Source organism: Tupaia chinensis, unplaced genomic scaffold, assembly GCF_000334495.1.
Source record: "Tupaia chinensis unplaced genomic scaffold, TupChi_1.0 Scaffold000394_1, whole genome shotgun sequence".
Classification (NCBI taxonomy): Eukaryota; Metazoa; Chordata; class Mammalia; order Scandentia; family Tupaiidae; genus Tupaia; species Tupaia belangeri.
In genome coordinates, this window is record NW_006159896.1 from 3,511,073 (window position 1) to 3,523,776 (window position 12,704).

The window sequence follows — 12,704 nt, forward strand, 5'->3', positions numbered from 1 at the left end:
AAATTATTTGTTAGAACAATTTTATATATATATATATATATTTTATATATATATATATGTTAATGGGCACATGTTGCAAATAAAATTTATAACAATAAAAACATAAAGCAAGAGAATGAAACTATATAGGAGCAAAGTTTTTATATGATAGTGAAATAAAGTTGGTATTAATCCAAGTTAGATTGTTATAAATTAAGCTGACAGCTAGTTCTTAAGGACAAACACTAAGAATAAAATATATAATGTTCACATATGGTCATGTATATGTACTAATGTATAAATATGAGTTAAAGGGGCACACGAGAAAATACATACCTAACACAAAATAAGGTAGCAATGAAGCAAAATGGCAGAAAGAAATAACTACTTATTAGTAATTACACTAAATATAAATCATTAAACTCTATTAAGTGGTAGAGCTTTGCAGAATGGACTTATTAAAAATGATCCCACTATGTGCTGTGTGTAAGAGACTCACTTGATTGTTGTTCTTAATTTTTTAATTGCCTGAGGACATGTGTACTTGCCAGAGAGACAGAGAAAAAGAGGAAGCAAGCACATCCCAATGGGTCATGGCCATGCCGTAATTCCTTTTCCTCCATTTCTTGTTGTTTTCATGCAGTGTGTTTTTTCAAGCCACTGGAGCTAGAATTTAAACTGTAGTTAGCCATGTGGGATGTGTCCCCCTGAATCACTAGGCTATGGAATGAACTAAGAAACTCCCTTTAGATTAAAAGACACAAACCAGTTGGGAGTAAAAGGATGGAAAAGATATTCTATGCAAAAAGCAATCAAAGAGACTCAGAATGAATATACTAATATACAGAGTAGACCTTAAAGCAAAAATTGTTATGAGGTATAATAAAAGACATTGTATAATGATAGAAGAGTTAATACACTAAAAAGATAATACAATTACTAACATATATGCACCTAACAACAGAGTTTCCAAAGACACGAAGCAAATACTGACAGAACTGAAATAAAAATAAATAGTTCCCAAATAATAACTGGAGACTTCTATCACCCACTGCCAATAATGGATAGAAAAACTAGACAGATCATTAGCAGGGAAAGGGAACTTGAACAACAGTGTAAACCAACTAGACCTCACAGGCATTCACAGAATATTTCATCCAGAAACAATAGGTTATATATTCTTCTTAAGTACACATGGAACAGCCTCCAGGATAAACCATTAGGCCACAAAACAAGTCTTAATATACTTAAAAGATGAAATCATGCAAAATATCTTCTCCAACCACAATGGAATGAAATTAGAAATCAATAACAGAAGGAAATTTGGAAAATTCACAAATATATAGAAATTAAACAGTACACTTCTAAATAACCAAGTTATTAAAGAAGAAATCACAGCAAATATACTTTGAGAGGAATAAGAAGGAAAACATTACATACAAATACTTATGGGATGCAATGAAATCTTCAGAAGAAAATTTGTAGCTTTTTCATGAAAATAAGATGGAAGAGATGAAGTCAATAAAACATCCTTTCACTTTAAGAAACTAGGAAAAGAAGAGCAAAGCAAACCAAAGCAAGCAGAATGAACTAGCAAGCAGAATGGTCAAGAAGAAACAGAAGGAAAGTGATTAAATCAATAATCAAAAGACTTCAAACAAGGAAAACTCCAGAACTAGATGACTTCCCAGACGAGTTGTGAAGACAAAGCTAGACAAAGATAAGACGTGGTGGGGAGGACTGTGGACCAATGGCCCTTATAAGTATAGATGCAACAATTCTCAATAAAATATTAGCAAACTGAACCCTGTAGCCTATTACAAGGATTGTACATCATAACACCAAGTGAGATTTATTCAAGGAATGCAAAGGTGGTTTAACATACAAAAATCAATCAACATAATATATCACATTAGTAAGAATGAAAAAAAGCCTTATATTATCATTTCAATAGATTCAGAAAAGGCATTTAACAAAATACAGCAATCGTACATGTTAAAAGCACTTTAAAAAATCTAATAATAGAATGAGAATTTCTTAACATGATAAAGGACATTTACAACAGTCATACAACTGACATTCTCAATGGTGAGAACCTGGACACTTTCTAGGATCAGTACTTTACACTGGAAATAACAGATATGGCTGAAAAATTTTCAAAACAACCTTACTAAATGGAAAGAGATCCCACGTTTATGGATTAGAAGACTTAAAAAGATGACAACACTCTCCAAATTAATCTAGTTTTAATGTAATTTCTATCAAAATCCTAGCTGCCTTTTTTCCCCCAGAAATGGACAAGGTGATTCTAAAATTCGTATGGAGTTTCGAGGATTCCTTAATAGTCAAAACAATCTTTTAAATTATTTTCTATATGTTTTCATTCATGACAGAGTGCATGTGCATGAAAGAGAGAAAGAGAGAAGGGGAGAAGAGAGAGGGAGATATGAGCACCTTCTACAGGGTCTGGCCCATGATCCTTCCCTTCCAGTCCTCTAGTCCATTGAATCCTGGGCACTCATGCACATGCCTGGCACATCCAAGGTTGACCAGACCATGATAACTGCGTGGGATTCAGCTTTTCCTAAGCAGCATATCACTTCTGTGCCATGGAACTGGCTGTATCATATTAGTTTATTTTTTCTTTTTAAATAGGTTCTCTGTTATATTGCAATCTTCCTAAGTAGCTGGGACTACAGGCACGTGTCACCATGTCTGGCTCTTTCACACGGGGTCTCACCATGTCGCTCATAGTTGTTGTGAGTTTGCAGTCCTCCTGCTTAAAGCTCCCACCCCCAGTAGATGGAGGAGAAGGAATTGTGGTATGGCCATCTGGCGCAGGGGGTGATTTCTTACTTTCCCTCTGTATCTCTCCAGTGAGCCTACATGCCCTTTGGCAATAACCTAAAATAATAATAATAATAATAATAGCAAGGCCATTCAGTGGGGGAAGAAATGTCCCACAAATAGTACTGAGGTGAGAAAATAACCATATGTAAACACATTAAATGAATCCCTATCTCACACCATATACAAAAATTAATTCAAAATGGGTAAAATACCTGATGTAAGAGCTAGAAAGATAATATTCTTAGGGGGAAAAACTGAATATAAATCCATGGCTTCATGGATTAAGCAAACAGAGCTTTCTTAAATATGACGTGAAAAGCACAAAGAAACAGATAAAAATATATAATTTAAAACTCATCAAAATTAAAACTTCTTGTGCATCAAAGGATATTATCAAGAAAATGAAAAGAAAATCTACAGAACGGGAAAAAGTATTTGCAAATAATGTCTGAAAAGGGTCTAGTATCCAAATATAAAAAGAACTCTCATAACTCAACAATGGAAAGATAAATGACTCAATTTTAAAATGAACAGAAGACCTGAACAGACATTTCTACAAATAAGTTACACAAATGGTCAACAGGCACTAGAGAAGATGACCAACATCATTCATCTTCAGGGGAAGACAAATCAAAACCACAATGATATAACATTTTACATTTGTTAAAATGGCCATGATGATTTTTAATAGAAAAAAATAAGTGTTGGCAAGAATATGGAGTAACTGAGACTCTAAAACATTCACGGCAGGAATGTAAAATGGTGCAGCCACTGTGGAAAACAGTTTGGAAGTTCCTTAGCGAGTTAAATATAGAGCTTCCATATGACCCAGCAGTTCCACTCCTAGATATCTACCCAAAAGAACTGAAAAATATGTTTACACACAAAATTGTATGTTAAAGCTCATAGCAACAATATTCACAATAGCCAAAAAGAGGCAACAACTCCAATATCCATCAACTGATGAATGAATACTCAAAGTATGGTATATTTATACAATAAAATGCTATCCAGTCATAAAAAGAAATAAAATCCTGATACATATTATAACAGAGATGAACCTTGAAAACATTACACCTTACATAAATATGCAGAACTGAAAGGCCACATGCTATTATGATTCCTTTTATACAAAATATCCAGAATAAGCAGGTTTATAGAGATGGAAAATAGGTTACTGGTTACCAGCATCTGGGGGAAGACAAGAGGGGAAGTGACTTCTTAATGGATAGGGGATTTCTTTTTGGAGTGATGGAAGTGTTCTGGAATTATATAGAGGTGTTAGCTGTGCATTATGAGTATCCTAAAAGCCACTGAGTTGTACACTTTTAAATGATTAATAGCACCATTTAAAATTTTATTTAAAATTGAGTTTAATTTTAACTAATTTAAGGTTTATGTCATGTGAATTGTATGTCAATTAAGAAGTAAATGTAAAAAGAAGTTGAAGTTCACCACTATGAGCTTTGTGACATAACCTTTGTAACATGACCTAATCAGATGATAACGAAATACAATAGCAGACTTGTGTTAAATCCCAGACCATAAATAAAATAGCTATAACTGGCATTATTGGGTCACTTGGAGAGATTTGAATAAGAACTGTGGAATAAATTAGCGTTGTAATAATGCTACATTTCCTGCTTTTGATAAATGTGCTTTGATTATGTAAAAGAAAGTCCTTGTTCTTAGGAAATACACTCTGAATATTTGTGGACAAAGAAGGACCATGTGTAAAAATAACATTAAATTAGCTAGAAGAAAAAATATACATACATATGCATATATGTACACATCTATAGCTATATACATGTATTTTTAAATATTTATTTACACACTTATCCATACATGTATGTACATATATATACATAAACACATGGGAAAATACCAATAATAAGACTGGGTAAGTGAGAATAAGAAGTATTTAGGTATTCATTGCACTATTCTTGTAACTTTTCTATAAATGAGAAATTGCGTTTTGAAATAAAAGCTTAAAATGATAAATAAACAACCGAATAGATAAAGTGACTTTCAAGAGGCACCTGGGGGCTTCAGAAGCAAGGACTCTGGGCTTTGTACATCTTCACAGAACTCACAAGTGAAGAGGGTCAGGGTTAGGGCTTGGTGCTGCAATCTTCAGCACACTGATCTGTAGCCCTGGAAGCCACAGGGCTGACCACAGGCTTGGATCCCTGGGTCAACCTGAAAACACACCAGGCATGCGCACACCCAAGATTCTGACTAGCTGCGAGGCTTGGGGAGGGGCTCGTGGCATGATGAGACCCTGTTGAAGGTACTTGTCTTTCCCTCTAGGTCTTTTTCTCATGCACACACATGTACTCACTCTCATGCTTTCTCTCGTAGAAGAAATAAAATAGATTTTAAAAAAAAAAAGAGTGAAGACAGAGAGAATGGTGTGAATGAGGCAGGAAAAACGGTGTGAGCCTGGGCTGGTGCACTCCTGAAATATGGGCATGGGAGCGTGTACATCCTGGAGTGTGTGAGGTTTCAGGCACACACAGTGCGTACGAGGCTAGGCCCAGAGCCTGGCGTGTGGCTAACAGCTCGATAAGAAGTCTTATTATGACCGTTATTTAAGTAAAGTTGTTAAGACATTCAATAACACTTAGATATAACCAGCACCGTTCTGAGTATTTTATACGTATTAACACATTTAATTCTCTCTCTCTCACACACACACACACAAATTAATAAAGATGGAACTTCTAGTATCATCACTCTCATTTAATTATGAGGAAACTGAGGCACAAAGAGGTTAGCAGCTTGCCCAAGGTCACAGAACTTCTAAGTGGAGGAATCAGGACGTGAGTCCAGGCAGCTCGGCTCAAGGAGCCCTCTGTAAAATGTCACAAAGCCTCCCTAATGACTGTGTGGCCCTGAGGGTTCTGAGTTTCATTATTGGGGCATTAGGGCTTTATAGTCAGAATCACATTGAGCTAGGCTCTGACATCCTTAATCTTCAATTTCAGAATCCCATGCCAGAGTCACTGAGCACTGGCTTCTCTGTTCAGGGGGACAAGAGAACAGGGAACTGAAGCAGGAAGCCTCTCCTAGGGGCAGTGCCTGGTGGGCAGAAAGAGGGCAATGCAGGAGCCAGGGGAGCTTGCAGAGGCTGCCCCTTCTCCCTGGCACAGCTAGTAGCATGGTGGGGTGGAGTGGGCCCAAGCTCAGCCCCTGGCCCGCAGAGTTGACAGCCCAGGCAGCCAGGCCCTGCCTGAATCTGTGTCTCTGTGCCTGCCCTGGCAGGTCCTCCTGCCCTCCGGCTCAGAACAGTCGGGCACCTCCTTAGCCCCATGGTTCTGAGGAGCAAGTGTGTGCTTGGAAGGCACAAGGGTTTATTACATTTGCAGAAATAACACTTACGAAGACAAAAGAGGCCAGCACCCAGGGAGGAGACTCAAGGCTCCTAGGGAGTGAGCGTGACCAAGGCCACTCCTCCCTGACCTGGCGCACCGCCCCTTCCCTCCTGGCTCCAAGCTTTTCACTGGGACTGGCACTGCAGGATAGCTCCCACACTGCTAGATGGCCCCTGCCTTTGCTGACCATAGCTCCAGACACCCCTGCCCTTAGGGGTCAGACATGCCAGCCCGAGGCCAAGGTCCAAGGCCTTCATGCCCCAGTAATGTGCCAACTGTGCTGCCCTGGGGGTTATCTCAGTCTGCAGAGTGCTGGGCACCCCCAGGCCCCAATTCCGGCCAGCATGGGAGGGATTGTGCTCTATTCTCTGACCTCTGAAGACAGCGGCTCTAGCCGTGGTCCCTTCTCTTCCTCCAAACACAGCCCAGACCACCAGGCATTGTGATGCTGTAGATGTCCCAGAATTTTCCCGAGCTGCCTCCCAGCAGCCACCACAGTGGCACAGTGGTCCCAGCCCAGCAGCCATAAAGGCCTTCCCTGCCCTTTCCCAGCATGACCCCAAAACCAGGCACCAGATCCACATATAAATTTGGGCCTACGTTCCCTAAATCCATCCAGAATTGGCTCCTGCACCAGCCAAGAGCTCCCAATGGCCAAAGCTGCAACAATTTGAGCGTCAAAATAAATAAAGCAATAGTAGATTACAGCCTGACATATAAAATGAGTATCCATGAGCCCATTCTGATACCAATGAATGACTGGGATTATAAATAGAGAACAGCCAACACTCCTGTACAGAATTCAAAAAAAATTCATGTACATATTCCACATTCGAGATGGAGCAAAACGCCCAGTCCCTAAGTGTGGGCTGTGCAGTGACTTCCTTCCAAAGAGTACAGAGTGGCAAGTGGGGTAAGGGTAACTTTACAGAGGAGAATCGCGCAAACACCCCGCAGTCGGGTGACCAAGGTCAACGTCAACAGCGTAAGTCCCGTTGATACAGAGAGAGCGTATCTAGAGACGACACGTTGAAAATGGCAGTCTTCCTCCGCGGTGTTCCTCCCTGAGTCCCATAACTCCGGTCTAATCATGAGAACATCCGACAGATCCCAGCAGAGGGGCACACCACAAAACATCTGACTAGTACTCCTTAAACCTGTCAGGGTCACCAGAAACAAGGAAGTCTGAGAAACTGTCACGGCCCAGAGAAGCCTAAGGGGCCACGAGGACAAAATGGAATGTGGTGTCCTGGGTGGGATCCTGGGACAGAAACGGGATTTCAGGAAAAGTCTAAAGGCCGAGAAAGTATGGCTTCCATAACTCCGTACCAACACTGGCTGCTTAACTGGCAGGAAGCCCTGCTAACGCAGACGAACAGCAGGGGAACGGGTAGGGGTTCGGGAACTCTGCCACCTTCTCAATTTTGTGTGAAACCGAAACTATTCTAAAATAAGATGTTTATTAAAAACATCACTGGGGCTAGCAGATGGCAGGGAGGTTAAGTTGCTGGATCCTTTATGGCCGACTAGGCAGTTTAAGTCCCAGACCAGGTGGCTTGAGAAACATGCTAGGTGCATGTGTGTGCACGTGTGCAGAATATCCCGAGAGGAGAATGGAGAAGGGCCTGCGGCATGGCCATCCCCCCTGTGTGGGGGTGGGGTGATTTCTCACTTCCTCTCTTTCTCACTCTCTTTATCTGGTGAGCACATGTGCCCTATAGCAAAGAGAGAGACAGAGAGAAGTAAAAGAAAATATAACAGGTTTCCGTCCAAGAGCTGACTCCTCTCCCTCCACATGCGCCACCTCCTGCTCCCACTCCATGGAAAGTGCTCCTGCTAGCTCTCCACCAGCACCTCTTTGCAGGCCGTGGAGCCTCTCTGCTCACCTCCCATGACTCATGTTTGCCTCTGCCCCCAGCTTACTCCTTCCTGCCCCCTTCCTCCTGCACTGCTCTGACCGCCACTCCCTGGGCAGCTCTGGCTTCTTCGCTGTGACCATAAACAGTCCTCCCAAGGCTACCTCCCAACCCATCTTTGCCGCACTTCCCCTGATGAACATCAGACCCTGGGGACACGGGTGTCCCAGTGTGCCTCCCTGGCACAGACGGCTCAGTGGGGACTCAGAGCCGTGGGTCCATCTCCTTGTTCTGGGGCGTCTCAGTGGGGATGTCGGATTGCTTCTCATGGACTGTCCAGAACTGCCATGCTGCATTCCCCCCCGCCCCGCCCAAGGACTGTCTCTTCCTCCTTTGTCCTCACCTCCACCTGACAGCCTTGGGCTGAGACCTGAATGTGGTCCTGGGCTCTTTCCACCCTCATCTGCTCCATCCCTTCTGCTCCTGTCCTTAACTCCGGCTTCAGAGTTTATTAGTCCCTGTGTCACATCAGTCTCGTGGTCTCCTTGACTCCAGCCTCGTCCATTCAATCCATGCTCTACACGGCAGCCTGGGGGGTGATCGGGAACTGTGCATCAGGGCCTGGGGCCACCTGCCTGCAGAGCCAGTGGACCTCAGCCGCCTCGACTTGACTCTCAACAACCTTTCACTCTCCTTCTCCAGCCTCACCTCTCGCTCTCTACCTCCACACGGTCTTCACCCCAGCACAACTGGCCCAGCTGTGGCTTGCCCATGCCAATCCTCAGTCTGGACTGCTCCTCCCTCTCTTGTATCCTGATGGTCCTAGGCCGAGGCAAAGGGCCAGCTCCTCAGGGAACCTTCTTTCCCCTGCTGGCTGGGCCGGGTGTCTCCTCTGCCTCCGGAACCCTGTGTGCTTTCCACACTAGAGAGCCCATCTCAGAAGGCAGGTGTCATCTGCTCACCGTCCACACTTCCCTCACAGTGAGCACTTACCAAGTGCCTACTATGTGCCAGACAGGATGCCAAGCACTTTACATGCGTTTTCTCACTTCCGTCCTTCATAAGAACAAATGATGAGGAGCTTTAGTTATTGTTTTACCAACGAGGAAACAGGCACAGAGAGCTTAAGCAACTTGCTGCAGGTCACACAGCTTACGGGCAAACGTGGGGCTGAAACAAGAAGGGAAGGTCCGTCTCCATCATTTGTCCTTTCAGCCATGTTGTCCTTTGTCTCCTGTCCCCTTTTCCACCTAACGATTTAGTGACCCATGCCAACAAACAACATCCAGAACATGATTTTTAGGAGCCCATAGCAGTCTGTCATTCTGAAGCAGTAGAATCTGCTTAACTGACCCTGTTAGTACATGTCCAATTGTCCAACTTTTTTTCCAAATGCTTAACCAATAATCCCAGCACTGTTTATTAAATAATGTATGCTTTTCCCTCCTGATTTGAAATGCCACCTTTATCATGTAATAAATAGTGAGGCAGACTTGAGTTATTGTCTTACGCTGGCTCACTTGTTTAATTGTGCCAATTCATACTGTTTTGAATTATTATATATTTGTGATGCATTTTCATTCATTCATTCATTCATTCATTCACTAACACATTTATTCAATAAATGTGTATTCATCTTTGTGGACTAGGTGCTGCTCCAGAAACTGAGATTCAGTGGTGGACAACACAACACCCTCTTGGTACTTTCATTTCTTTCTTTCTTTCTTTCTTTCGGCTTTTGCCATAGGGCATATGCTCCAACAGGAGAGAGACAGAAGAAGGAAAGTGAGGAATCATCCCCTAAGGGGGATGGCCGTGCCATGATTCCTTCTCTTCCATTCTTCTCTCAGGGTTTTGGGCACACATGCACACACACCTGGCATGATTTTCAATCTGCCATGTCTGGGCCTCGAACTGCAGTTGGTTAAGGGGTACCTTAACCACCATACCACCTGCTGAATTCTTGGTACCTAATTTTTTTTAAGAATTATTGGGAACCAGCAGTTAGCGTAATGGCTATGTCGCTGGACTCCCCCGTGGTCGACCGCGGTTCGCGTCCTGGACCCAGCGGCTTAAAACCCACGCCAGGCACATGTGCGGGCATACCCAAAATCCTGAGAAGAGAATGGAGGAGAGGGAATTGCTATGTTGGGGGATGATTTCTCGCTTTCTGTCTCTATGTCTCTCTCTCTGTCTGGCGAGTGCATGCGCCCTATAGCGAAAATCTCTCAAAAAATAAAAGAATTATTTATGTTATTTTATTATTGTTACTATTTTTAAAATTTTGCTATAGGGCACATGCACACTCACCAGAGAGACAGAGAGAGAGAGAGAGAAAGAGAGAGAAAGAAAGAGAGAAAACAAGCCATCAGGGCTGGAACTTGAACGATCGTCAGCCACGTGGGAGCCTAGCACCCTAACCACCATGTCACCTACTGGGTCTTTGGCATTTTAATATCTGACTTTAGAAGTTGCTCCCATCCCAATCAATTTTATTTATTGAGATGTTCTTAGGCATTCTTGCCTATTTATAACTCCCGACGAACTAATGTTGCAAGTAAGAAAATGCATTTGGGATTTAATTGGAAATGAATTAAATGTATGGATTAATCTTAATAGAATTGACAATTTTTAATCTTCTTTTCTATGAACACAGCAGGTGTTTCTATATTATTTTTATGTTAAGTTTAGCCTCACACATTTATTGCTAAGTTTGTTGCTAGGTAGTTTCTATTTTTGTTGCTATTGTGAATGTCATCTTTTTTTCCCATCAGGTATTCTAGATGATTAATTCTAAATAGGAAAAGCATTGATTTTTGAATATTTCTTTGAAGTCAGCATCTTACTGAATTCCCTGATTAATTATAATAGCTCCTAGTTGATCTTTTGGATTTCCAAGGTAAATAATCATACAATACGGGAAAAATAAATCCCTCCCCCACTTTTTTCTTGTAGTTTTATCACTTGTTTTTCTTTTCTCTGCATTGACCAGTGTAAGATGACTGAGCTAGCTATAATGGTAGATGTTTAAACCGCCAGCTCTCCAGGAGAAATAACTCTGATTTGTACCATCTGCCAATTCTGTGGGGTAAATACTCCCACCACGGCCAGTTCTGAGCTACCAACATGATGTCACTGCACATGCCGTCAGAAAGAGATGCACACCTGTGCTCCTGCGAGCCCGCCTGAGCCAGCCCCAGTGCCGAGTAGAACACTAGACCGTCAGACAGTCCGTGGGGAAAAAATGCTGCAGTTGGAAATAAAATCCGACATGCCTTATACACCTACAAGGAAACTTCAAAATGTGTGTGGGAAATGAAATTAGAGTATGGGGATATTTTGGTACAAAAACGGTTTGAAAGCCGCGCGTAGTGTTCTTCTGGCAGGTTATAACGCACACGAGCATGCCCACGGCCCTGGGAAACCCTGCAGCATAGTTTCCATACTCTTTTGCTCGATGGGAAATTTGGGGACTAGAGAACACTGCAAATGAACGGCTAGATCGCCTGATGCCACGATGAATTTATGGCCCCTGACCTCAACTGTTTTGTATTTCCGGGTCAGCTGTGTCTCCTCTTCTGCTTGTATCAACCCCCTCCACTCTCCTCTAACTCCCCCTCAGCATCCTCTCCCTCCCTCCCAGCTGCTAGTGCCCCTCCTACACTGCATCTACTCACTGGCCTCCTTCCCTCCTGGATAATAGAGGGGACTGGGGCTTCCTCCCACCAAAACAGATCCAGGCCCAGAATCAGCACGCCAATCCTTAACTCCTTCCATGCCTGGAAACCAAGGCCCACTGGTCTCCCCTCTCTACTGGAGCTGCTCATTAATATTTAAACTGCTCGGGTCTCTCCACTCCTAAAAACAAGCAAACAAGCATAACTCAATCCTTGGGGTCAACAAGGGGCATGGTGGTTAAGGCACTGGACTCCCACATGGGCAACCACAGTTCGAATCCTGGACCTGGCGGCTTGCTTTCTCACTTTCCTTCTCTCTATCTCTCTCTCACTCTGTCCCTCTCTGGTCAAACTAAAATAAATAAATAAAGTTACATAAAATAATTATTTAAAAAAAAGAAAGGAAAATGGACCTTGGTGGACTTCTGGGGAGAAACTGGTGCACGAATGATGGTGATGGGACGCTGGGACCATCAAGGTCAGAGCAATGAGACCTGGTTCTGGAATGAGAGCTGCCAGGCCTCTGCCCTAAGACCAGGAGTTCTCGCTCGTGAACCAAGGAGAAACCATTCAGCTGTCCGCTAACTCACCACCCAGGGAGCCAACCCCAATTTTATCACTGCTGTAAACAGACCACGCTGTAGGGGCTTGGCGGGAGAGAGGACAGTACAGAAAGGGAGCTGCAGGGTCAGTATTGGTGGCAGCAGCTGGGATTGGGGGCAGCGGCGGGTTTCCCCTGGCCTCTGCCCCGCCAGTGCAGGTGGGCACTGTGTTCGAACCCCTTCCGGAGCAAGCTCTGGTAAGGATCCTGCTGGGCAGCGTGGGAGACCCAGCGTTACATTGAGCGGGGGCTCTGAGACGGGAGGATTTGATTTCAGTTGTTATCCCCGATTACTAATGGAGGGAGTGACAGGCCAGCTAACCTTGCCTGTGAGGGGGGAGCCCCGCCCTCCGTGTGTGTCTTT